We start from the raw sequence: 12,765 nt of genomic DNA, 5'->3' as shown, positions 1-12,765 counted from the left end.
GCCGTTTTTATTTCGCATAAAAACATGCAAATTTTATGTTTGTTTAATGCCACATTGTGATATGACGTCCAAGTCGCCGAGAACAGAAAGTTTAAATAATGATTATTGATTATTAAAGCACTGTCTGCGGTAGTTAATACAGATGTGGCATATAAGTATTGAAACGTTGATTTCCGCACTTAATTTGATTTCCAGCTGTTAATCAGTGTTCAAGCTGCGTAAACTTTTGTACCACACGAGAAGTCATATCAGATTACTGCTACGGTATTATTGCAATAAGTGTCTGCAATTATTCTCATTATTATGATCATAATTCAATTTGATATCGATTTTTTCCAATTATAATATTCTGCACAACAGATTCAATCATTGCAATTATTGATTCTTTCATTACAGACCACACAAAATTCAATAAAATCGTAATTCTTTATTTCCGAAGATTTTATACGATTTGTATGATTTTTTCGTGTTTAATTTTTTATTCAAATTTATTTCCGATTGTCTTGAACACGTGCGAGAACACACGAGTTGTATGTATGACGTTTTCGGGCACGTGCACATTGTGTAATGACGCAATTATTGATATCCGGGGCGGTAGTGGTCGGGGTGGTTATTTCACGCATTAGTTCCTTGTTCCTGTTGCGATACACTTTTGACGAACGTAGGTACACATGCATGCGAAACAATATCAACCAACCCTAACAGGATCTTGACTGGCACTGCCACTGCACGGTGGTTGAAAAATTTCAATAAGCATAACGATTTCCGGCGTGCACTATGCATCAAACCATGATTACTAAATGGTGCATGACGACTTTACCGAATATATGATTTTAAAACTAGGTTCCTACCAAAAACCAAGCTTCCGGTTTTTAACTTTTCATCAAGATTATTAAAATATGTTTTGAAACATAAAATACACATGATTTTGAACTTGAATACCTAATTTATTGTTTACTAGCTGTTGCCCGCGACTTCGTTCCGGTAGTGTTTAATAAAAATGTAATTCGTTTTTACTCTCTTGTTCTAGACATACTCGTAGTAAGAGTCAATTCTATCAATAAGATTAGCAATTTTTATTTAAAGAAATTATGCATATAAAGTTTGTCAATAGTACTTCAACAGCGCCATCTCGAATTCAACCATTTAACTATAACTACGATTGAATCTCAATGTCAAATTTTATTCTATAGAAAAGAGCTTTTTGAGGATTTTCCCGGCAATTATTCGACTTTTTCTCACCTTTTAAACCTACCCTAGACCTCCACGAATAATTCAAGACCAAGATAAGATAAATCCGTTCAGCCGTTCTCGAGTTTTAGCGAGACTAACGAACAGCAATTCATTTATATATATATAGATTACTTTAAGAAGAAGAAATTTTCTCACCTGAGTTTCACTCAAATGTCACTTAATTTACTGTTGGCATGTGTGGCATGACAATCATTTTGAAGTATGTTGAACGTCTTAAATGCATGAATGTTAAATGCTTAAGTTTTTAGCAATGCGAAGACATTATTATTTGATTGCGCTAAATTGCCGTGCATTATTTACTCGTACCAGCACAGCTTTACACCTTTATTGTTTGTCATTAATTAGTTGCATTCTGCAGAATATAGGTAAGTGGGCAATTATTCATCAGAATGCTTGGAATACTTAAATAATTAATTATTGTCTGCGTTTTGCAATTTCACTATTTTGTAAGCTTCTTTTTTCGATGTATTTAATGTCAAGTACAAATGGTTGAGTATAGTTCAGAATCAATCGAAATGCAATGAATGGTGATGATTAATTTGCTATTCTCTGAAATGATTTTAGATTATTAGCTATTGTTCGCTTTGTAATCTGGATAAAGAGATGTAGTGAAGTGAAATGTAGTGTTTTCCACATTTTAAGTAATGAACAATTGGGTAATGTGATGCGGGTCTATTTCTACTTCACTATTTCATTAAGCACGTGCGTTTGAAAATATAATTCGAGGGGTTGGAGAATGGTTTTGATAGTTATTAAGCTAGTAAAACGCATAATCATGATCTGATATTGGAAATGGCAAAATAATATAGCTGAAAGTGGAAATTTCTGTGAATTAAAGGTTTAATTAATGCAATCATTGTTTTTTTTTCACATTAAATATAATAAATATAGTTAATAATAAATATTGACATGAACATAGTATTTACATTATTTTTAACATGTACAAAATTAATTTCTCTTATTTTTTGCTGCACAGATAATTTCATTCCATTGTTGACACACACACACACACACACACACACACATGCGCAGATTTATATAATCTCATTGGGATGTTAATGATAAACTGAAAATTAAACTAACACAAGTTTTCACTTTCAAAAAATTGATAAATACTCCAACTTCTGATTTCGAGCGACTAGTCTTCAATGAAAGCTTATAGAAATGCTTGTGTAAATTACACCCCAATAAATTTCAGCTAATTGACGCGTTCAATAAAGGGCGAGATAGGTAGAGCCGCTCTCTACGCAAAGAAATCGAAAGTAATTCGATCACCACGAACGTAATCCACGGTAACGAACGTAAAAACTGATATCGATGAGAATAAAAAAGGGTATTATTGAAATTCGTTGTCAAGAATATATTCAACGCTCGTGTTCGTGTTTCACGTTTCAACATTTCCATTCAGAAGGGTTTTTTTTTTAATCTCGCCTGTGTATAAATGTCGTGGACAACATTTAATGAAGATATTATATTCAATAAAATATATCGCGCAACGATTCATAACTTTTCAGCTTCACTGCCAAATAATAAATTAAAATAAAGTTTATATTTTAAATTTTATTAAGTGCGTGTTTTTTGTTTAGAATTTAAAGTGGTGACAAAAATGATAAAAATAATAAAAATATTACGATAACCAGTTCTAGGAGCTGAAGAAGTAATAAAGGTACCGACGTAGATAAACCAGACCATAGACCTGTTTTTAATGAAACGTCGTTTTGTTAAGGTACAGATTTGTTACGCCGAATGGACAAGCAGATTGTGTTATCATTGTTTCGTTAATTACTAATGCTTTCACTTTTCTTAAAATTTCATTCTTGTATTCTAATTCTACTTATCAATATTTATTTTTATTATTATTGTTATCATTACATTAATGCATTAATATAGCCCTTTAGTTTGACCTAGGTTAACCAACCTTGAGATGTGACTTTGCTTTGACCTAAAAACATTAGCTTTTAATTTGTTTGCGTATATTATATTTATGTTTAGAACTTTACAATACATTTAAAACTTATTAAATGGCTTAACTTGTTGTTTAAGTACTTCAAGTACTGCGAGTTGTTTTTGTTGTTCAGTCATATTGCAAGGGAGTTCAAAGCGGCTCGCAGACGTCGTTCTAATTTTATGCAAAGTGCGCCTGTTCCATCAGCTGAGGAGAGCAAACAAGTGGCACACGCCCGCACAACACACGACAGACGGAATGAGGGGAGCGCGCCAGATGTCATCAACGAAAGAAAAAAGAAGAAAACAGCAGATTACAGAAGGTGTAATGAAGAGGGAAACTATGTCTGGGAATATTCGTACAACATGTGACATTGGGAAGTGCGTACTTTGCATAGTGGAAATAGAATTTCGTCAAGAAGTTGATGTGGAAGATGGTATCGACGAGTTTCGGAAGTCTTTTCAAGAATTTATTCATTAAGGCATTTGTGAAATGACTTACTAGTCTCCTAGTCTGTTAGTGACTTAACAAACCTCCTCAGACATATTTTAATCAAAATTTTAAAATTTGGCGGCTTTTTCTTATAACAATGCTTTTATGTTCACTGATCCAAAAAATCAAAAAAGCACCGACGTTTATGTTTTGTGTTTTGGACGCAAAAGCTACAAATTTATTTCGGTCTTTCATTGATACTCACTTCTCATTTCAATAATGTGAAAATACGAATGCGGTCTTTTTGTGGTTGGTTCACAACAATTGATGACAAAAGCAAAGCGTTCAACACAGAAACTTTACAGACAAATTAAATTTGCTAAATAGTAGAGTCGTACCATAACGTAAAAAATATTTTCTTTGGTTTTAATAAAATCTAAAAAATTATTTGAAATTTTTGGATTTTTTGGAATATATTACGTATATTATATGGTAGATCTATTTAGATTTAAATTTTAACAAAACACGATATTTTACACACTTAAAAGCGGCGTCTTCATACGACCAAAATATTTGGACATATATCAGACTTATGTTGCTTTAAGATTGGTTTAACCAACTCTATCTTAAAACCATTTAACTAGTTGAAAAGATCCAATTCTCATACAAATTCAAAAATGAATTTGAAAGCAGAATTGGTAAAAATACGTGACGGGTTAAAATTGTGTCTAACATCTTCATTTTCTCTCATTACTAAAGAAAATAATAAAAACTACATAAATCCCCGACGAATTTAATCAAATAATTCAAGATTATAGTCAAAAATTTTGTTTCCTTCCGTTGTAATATGTTTGGTCACACTTTTAACGACTATAAATTCCAAAAAAAAAACGCGTGAAAAGACTCAAAATTGTGTAAAACTCATCGATGCATGAAACCCCTCGCGAGTTTCTAACGGTTTTTCAACACACGGGATTTTTTCTTGCAAAAACAAGTTTTACTTAAACGGGCCGATAATTTCACTTTCAAAGCCCCGAAGGGGATATAAAAACTTAAAAAAGCAGACTGGTCTGTGCGCTATGCACACTATCTCCCTGTTATGATTACGACGCGTATCCAAAGCTGGGATTGATGATCATAGTCTATTGAACTTGCATACACTCAAGTTTAAAGACCCAGAGGGCCAAAGAAATAAGTTGACGTGTTGATATGGGATGGAACATTGGCACGACTTATAAGCCAAGCCAAAAAATCTTTTCACAACGGCCCATACCGGAATATTTCCCACGTTATTTATGTGAGTGTGTGTGTACATGCACATGCAGGCAAAGATCTTAAAACGGAGACCCAAGGCATTGTATTGTGCATCCCTTAAACTTGTTTTTTTCTCTGATACAGGTAAACGTTAGAATCATCCCTTAAAAATCCTATATGAGTAGATGTTATGAGTTGCACGGACACAATTTGTTGTTTGCTCTAGAATTCTGAATCTAGATCAAGTTATACAAGACGAGATCCATTAAAATATTTAACGACTTTCTAGAACTGAAAAAATTCGTGTTTAAAAGGAATCAATCTGCATAAACTAAATTTTTTGTTGTGAAAAAGTGTTTTCAACCCTTGATATGCAAATTTTCATTAAAATTGAATTCACACTCAATTTACATATATTTAAATGCACCAGAAATTACGTTGTTTTTGTGGCCGAAATGTGAACATTTTGATATATCACCGGTTATTAAAAAGGCTCAACCGAAAACAGATTATTTAATGTCGAAATTATGCTAATTTCATGGAAACCAGTGGGTATTATCAGAACCATTACCTGCGTAAGATTCAAATAGGTCTCAAAAAGTACTTACAAGTAAGTACCAGGGGTGCGTATCTCTTCAAAACAATACCTTTTGCTTTGGTGGTTTCATGTGTACCTATTAGATTTAAATATTATAAATGCAAATAAAATCAGAATTAGGGCTGTAAGAAGATATAAAAATGTGGAGATTTCAAGTACTGTTTAAGCAGTTACTAACATAACGGGAAATAACAAGAATCTACTAATATTATAAATGCGAATGTCCTGATGTTTGTTGACATTTCACACCAAAAACTACTCAACCGATCATCATGAAAATTTTATTTTGCATATTATTCTTAGTGGTCCCGAATGATTATAGATACTTTTATTTAATAAAAATTATTTTTTAAAATAAAATAAAGAAATTGTTTAGCCAATAATACCTCTCTGCATCCTGGCTATTTGACGCTACTTTAACTTATCCTAGCATTCCAGCAATGAAGCTCAAACCTAAGTACTATAGTACCATCACACTGTATTATCACACTGTATTACCGACAACTACGTCAACATCAAATCCAATTGACTACACTATGGAGACTGTACCCTATACTTCCATAGACTTCCATAGACATACTCTCAGCCATTTTAAACTTCCCGCCATTCTAATTCATTGTTACTTCTTCTGTGACTACAGACGCGTATGGAAGCAACTTCAATATTTTAGATATTCGCGGGTTAAAGCTAGTAAAAAATATAAATCATTTTAAGTAACATTTCAGAGGACATTCCAACTATTTTAACGACAATTCACAAAAATAGTAAAACGTGATTCTTTGCCACATCAAATCCTTTCGCTCAAAAATGTATTTTGATATTTTTCTGAAGGTTTACCCTTTATTTTATTCCTTTAACTATTTTTAAGGGTTGATACTGGCATTGACCTTTTAAATCTGACCTACCTCTACGTTTTATTCGAATTAGACTTATCCTCCTTTAAGGTTAAATATCTCGCAGTAAAAAACCTAAATCTTAGACATCATCTACATCAGACTGTTCCTTAACCCTTCAATGCACGATTTTTAAATAAAAATTCTTGATGTGACTATCCACGTGTTAACCCACCAAAGCAAAAAGCTAAGGAATCGTTTTATCGTTCGCGCATGCCAAACGAAAGTGAATGCAGCCAGAGCAAAAAAAAAACTGAATGCGTCTGAATCGAATTGAATGGCAGGCGAAAATTGAAAAAGACCCAAAGCTAACTAGAATCTTTTATTCCTTGCGTCGGAATGTTTAAAGATCCGCACGACGGCATCAGGTCCGTTCCCGGCGTGCGCGTCTCGTCGCTTCCATTGTGCGCGAACCTCCTTGAATGGGCCGATCCCGGCCAGACATCGCGGCGACAACAACGCTTAAAGCTGGCCGAAGAAGAAGTAGGAAGCGTGCAAGAGGAAACTTCCGAGACGACGCACGTCAAACACAATAAACTTTAAACGTTTTTTATGCTGGCCAGCAACCAGCTCAACTTGGGAATGCAACTTCCGAAAGAATCAAAAGTTGGTAAAAAATATCCAGGGCAACGAACTAACCTTTACGCTAACTTTACAAAATGTTTCATCTATAAATTATTCACCCTAGGTCGTATTGATCTATGAAGAAGGTTAGACAGAAGGTGTGCAAAGGTTTGATCCTTCGTGATCTACATAAATGTTCTCACAATGTCGCATCCCGCTGAATGAATTTGTTGATGAAATGGTCCAAAATCTTATTCTCAGGCTTCCTTGTTCCGCATTTCAAATGAATGGACCAAGTGGGGCGAAATCGAAAAATTTACATTTTGTGATGACCTAACGGTTTTCTGAATCAATTTGGTACTCGTACTGCCAGATCAAATATTGAGAAAGTCAATATTTGCAAACACTTTCGAAACCAGCGGCAGCAAATATTAAGCTTCCTGTGTTTTTTTTCTTCATTAGCAAGTCCATCTATCAATTGTTATTACTTCCCACATAATGCAAGCCATCCAGTTTGTTTAACATTGACAAATGTTTTGTTCCCACAAAATCTATAAATAATTTCTACCTAAAAGAAATACATCTTAGACCTACCTTTTTTGTATTTAATTTTTAGGGCTAACTGCACGTGTCTGTTGTTGTGATTCCCACCACTGCATAACACTGCACCATATTCTCCACTTGGAATCCTCTTCTTCCTCCTGCTGCGGTTCAGATTTGATTTTCCATAATCATCTCGGTGTGATTCTCAATTTTGATATCTTCATTGGTGGAATTAAACACTGGTATAAACATTTGATTATTCGTCGACATCTATTGATTGCAATTGGACTCAACGAATCATCACTGTACAATTCCGGTGACAATGACCCAGTGGTAGTATGCATGGAATTCCAACAAATCAAATCTCCATCAATCGAATTGATCCAGCTGATAGAATATTATCTTCCAAGTCGAAGTTATCATTATCGTAGAAGTGTTATCTAAAGGAAGTGGATAGATTTTCGAGTGCTATTGTAATTAATCACAGTCATATCATCTCAGTCTTCATCCAGAGGACACATTATAGGACAGGTAGTATGTGTTTGTATTAGTTGGGGAGTGTATTGTTGTGGTGATAGTGGAGATGATGAAGGAGTGGATGCAGAGGATAAAGAGGTAACTGTTAGAAATTGATGAAGACAAAGATGAAGAAATATTCTATGATATTTCTGTGAATGATTGATCTCATTCAGGATATCTGAGGGTTCTGATGTATTCAGCAATACATGCAGAGTGTTTCAACTTTCGACAGTTTTTTACTCCCACGCCTACACGTCCTGTTGAGGATTCAAAACTGCTTCGAGTCGCAGAAGTAGATTCGGTATGTGTTGTCTCCAAAGTGGCGAATCCATTTGTTTACTTGTTTAACCCGATTGCGTTCCGGGCATTCCTCGGTAACTGCCACCAGTGCTTAGTTTGTTAATTTCGGACTACCATTTTCACTACTTGTAGGTTTTTAGACTTCTTCCTCACGCTGGGTTTTGTTAGCAGGATATCCTTTGGGTTCTAAACGTGCTGACCGGTGATTGTTTTTTTAACTGATTGTAGGTTTTATTTGAACATTCTGAGTGGTATTCTGTTGCCAGAATATTAACTTTCTGTGGAACAATGTTTTATGGTATTGCACCACACTGGCTGTAGACGTGTCTCACAGAGATCTATTAAAAGTTTAATTAAAGTTAATTGAACTTCAACCAACTGACCTACTCACAATTAATTAAATATAGTCCAAGTTTATGTTGGTAATATTCAGGCTTGGTACCGTTAGTTGTCACGTGTTACTGTGTGTAGTGTGTGTCGTGTGTGGAGGAAATGTGAAAACAGACTACCAATTTCGAAAGGACTTTTGGCATATGTAGACATTTTATTCCGGTGCTGGCGCAGAGACCAGTACAAAATAAAACCCCTCCACATCCAGAGGGGGTAAAGATTATTTTCCTTTCTTTTTTTACCTACATACGATGATAAGTGTACTACATCATATGGGTTTATAGTGGATCTCTTTTCTATTGAGGTTTTGGATAAAAGCAAAAAATAATGCACGTTCTCTTTCTTCATGCTGGTTGACGGTGGTAAGGCCGTGGTTTGTGTTGGTTAGAGGGGTATTTTCATATGCACAGCTGCCGTTAGTCCCATATTAGCACTAAAGCCCTTCCAATTACTTTGCCTTTAAATATAGGGATTTTGAAATTACCACCACATATTTACAAAAAAAGAAGAGTCGTATGTGTACGAGTATATACTCGTATGGTATAGTATATTATTTATTATCAAAAGCGCGATTTTGGGTAGTTTTAAATTTGTTTGAGTTTAATTAAGCAAAATTTTATTTTAATGTAAAACCTTATTATTTTTAAAATTTGCTTCTTCAAAAATGTTACTTTATAAAAAGTTTTCTTTTTTTTTCTTTTTTTTAAATTTTATTTTAGTTTTTTACCTGCGGGTTGGATTTAATCGTAAATTCTTACCAACAACTAAGGCACTTATTCCTCCCTATTGTGCAATTGTAATCTTGTCTCACCCCTTTTGGGGATAAAGCTGTGGTTTATGTGCTGTGTGACAGTTCGTCGAAATTTTACGACGTTTCAAAGTTTATAGTTTAATTGTATATGTATTATGTTGCATTATTTTTTGACGCACTCCCGAAGAAGCAGGCGGGCGCACTTTTGGGCGTTGAAACCCTTTAAACTAAACCCCTTGAAACAATTTTATTACTTTACATTTAATGTTACATTGAAATACTTTGACTCACTTTTATAGTAAATAATATTCAAGAAAAGTCAAGTAGGGTCAATAATATATAACTTTTAAGGGTAGAATATAAAAATTACACGCAAAATTTAACAAATTTGTGTAAATTGAACCATTTAGCATGCAAAATAGGTTAAAATATCAAAAATTAAACGCATTAACACCGCATGAAATGAAACATTAAAAGTGTAACACCGACGTATTGCTAGCGTCTCAAACTGTTGATCCTAATAATTTGATTAGTTGTGCTTTCGTGGGTGTTTTAAGCTGAGCGGCAGAGATAAAGAGTTTTTGGCATAATTTAAATTTTATGCGGTAGAGGTGCCACCCAGGCACAATCTGTCACACTTTAAACATATGTCAAACGCGCGCGAAATATAATACATATTTACAATTTTAACCACGCATAAAAGTGCTACGCAACAATTAACAGCACGCGATTTTTTTATATTATATAAAATATATACAATGATGGACATTTTATTGTGTTTGCTGAATACCGTTTCCAATGAATGACTGAATCCAGCGTATAATTATTTCTTTACTTTAGATTTTTTTGTTGTAAAAATATGTTTAAGAAAGCAGCAGTTCTAACAACACATGGGGATGGTAAGTAGGCGAGGTGGAGCAACATGTGGCACACTCTCGCAAGCTTTCCGTATCTCAACATTCTATTTTTATAGAGCTTATATGCCACTGAATGTCGATGGATGCACTCTGATGCACTTCGCGGTGCACCATATTGGATGCAACGCGCAACATTTGGCAAACACACGGGGTGCGCATCCACGAGACAGGATATTCCACCTTCAAGTGAAAGACATTTCTAAAAATAAAACACATTTCTATTTAACATACGAGTAAATGAAGAACAAGTGTCAAAAACAAGAATTTGGATTTAATTTTTAAATTTTTGATTTTAGACGTTTAAGTAGCTCTAAAATAATTGCGTTGAATTAAATTCCATTGTGTTTTCCTATCTATACCTCCTTTCTACCTATCAAATCAGAATAAAAGATCCGAGCATAGAAATGCGCTTGATTATTGTGCGATTGTTGTGCAAATCCAAAGCGGCATGGTCGTTTTAGTCGCGTGGCACGAGCGTGAAGCGTGTGGCGAGTAGACAGAAATGCATTTTCGAACAATCACCGCTCCGATGTTGCTACGCTCCCTTTTAAAACCAACTTTTCCTGGTTTAATAACCATGTGTTAGAATGAAATAAAAGTTTGTTATGTGGGGGATGCACTGAACATCTGGCATGTATTATCAAGGGGAACGATTGGCATGAAAACCTCATGGGGTTCAATAACGTACATAATGTTAATAATAATAGTTTTTATATTTTTCCTTTAAAACAATTTATTATAAACATTTTCAAAAATCTAATGTGAAAATATAATGTATCAGAGTTGAATTAATGTGCAAAAAAAACCGTTGGGATAAAAAATAGGTATCTAAGAAATTTATTAGCCAAAAACACCTCAAGACGGAAGCTTCTTAATAGGATTGAGCGAATTATACCTGCGCGATTTTTTTATACAGTTTGTAATGTATTAAAACGCATTTAAAAGGTGTTTGTTCCTCGTATCCTGTTCCAAACTTTTAGAATTTAATCAAACACAAAAAATAAAAGGTTTGCTTTGCGGATATTTCTACAATAACATTTATTAATTCCAAAAAAATATATTTTGGGATGATCCTAAATAAATTTGATTTCAAAATGAACTTCCTGTGGTGTGAGAAAAATTATACACAATTTCTGACAGCACCGTGTTGCTGTGTCTTTATTTCTCGATTCGCATGAGAGATATTTCCAGTACTTACTTATTCAACAATACAATATGCTTGTAATTTAATAGTTGATTTAATGACGTGGAACATTATTGAAAATTCTCTTCGTCTCCCCCAAAAAGAATAATTAATGACTAAATTTACACCAATGACTAATATTTCAATATTTTGCGTTGGTCATAAATTAAATTTTGACCGCATCATACTGCCTACATTTATTTAGTACTTCACTTTCAAGTTTTAATGCGCGGCATCGAACACTTTCTTCGATTTGAATATTCATGAAGCGAAACATGCCGCCATAATATGTTTTAAAACATGTGTGTGCTATTATGAGAGTCGTCGATAATAAAAAGGCTCTTCGATAAAATGGTTGAAATAAGCGCTCGTAAAAACGTGTGTCGTTAATAAACACATTAAAGAGGGAAATCATTGGATGACATTATATTTTTTATCAGCGGAAAAATTACTTTGTAATAAAAGTGCGTTTATTTTCTCAGTCGGCATCACACACTTAACTCGTCTTGGATATTGTCGATGAAAACAACATATCTGCATGTGTCGGTTGTTTTTGAAATGTGTTGAGACAACACCCGCTTTGTGTTTGGAGATAACCATCTTAAAATCAGTTTTTTACGCATTTGAGAAACGAATTTATTTTTAGTTGAAAGTATTTTTTTATACTTAACTTGCTTAGCTGTTGCCCGCGACTTTGTTCCGGCGGTGTTTAATAAAATGTAATTCGTTTTACTCTTGTTCTAGACATACTCGTGTAGTAGGTCAATTCTATCAATAAGATTAGCAATTTTGAATTTAAAGAAATTATGCATATAAACTTTTGTCAATAATGCACTTCAGCGCGCCATCTCGAATTCAACTATTTAACTATATAACCTATGATGGAATCTCAATGTCAAATTTTATTCTATAGAAAAAGAGCTGTTTTGGTTTCCCGGCAATTATTCGAATTTTCTCACCTTTTAAAGCCTTCCTAGACCTCACGAATAATTAAAGACCAAGATAATAAGATAAATCCGTTCAGCCGTTCTCGAGTTTTAGCGAGACAACGAACAACAATTCATTTATATATATATATATATTAGGGTGTCCGTTATTTCCCAAAATGGATTTATTTTCAGACGCCCCAAACTTTAGATTTTGACCTAAAAAAATATGAGACTCATTTCAGCCCTTAAAGTTGATATTAAACCGTGCTAAATCATAATCCTTTTCCCATTTA

Source organism: Atheta coriaria, unplaced genomic scaffold, assembly GCF_025399875.1.
Source record: "Atheta coriaria isolate IRGN ID8LTWV9N9 unplaced genomic scaffold, Caltech_Dcor_3.1 hic_scaffold_5_pilon, whole genome shotgun sequence".
Lineage (NCBI taxonomy): Eukaryota > Metazoa > Arthropoda > Insecta > Coleoptera > Staphylinidae > Dalotia > Dalotia coriaria.
This window is presented reverse-complemented; position numbering follows the sequence as displayed.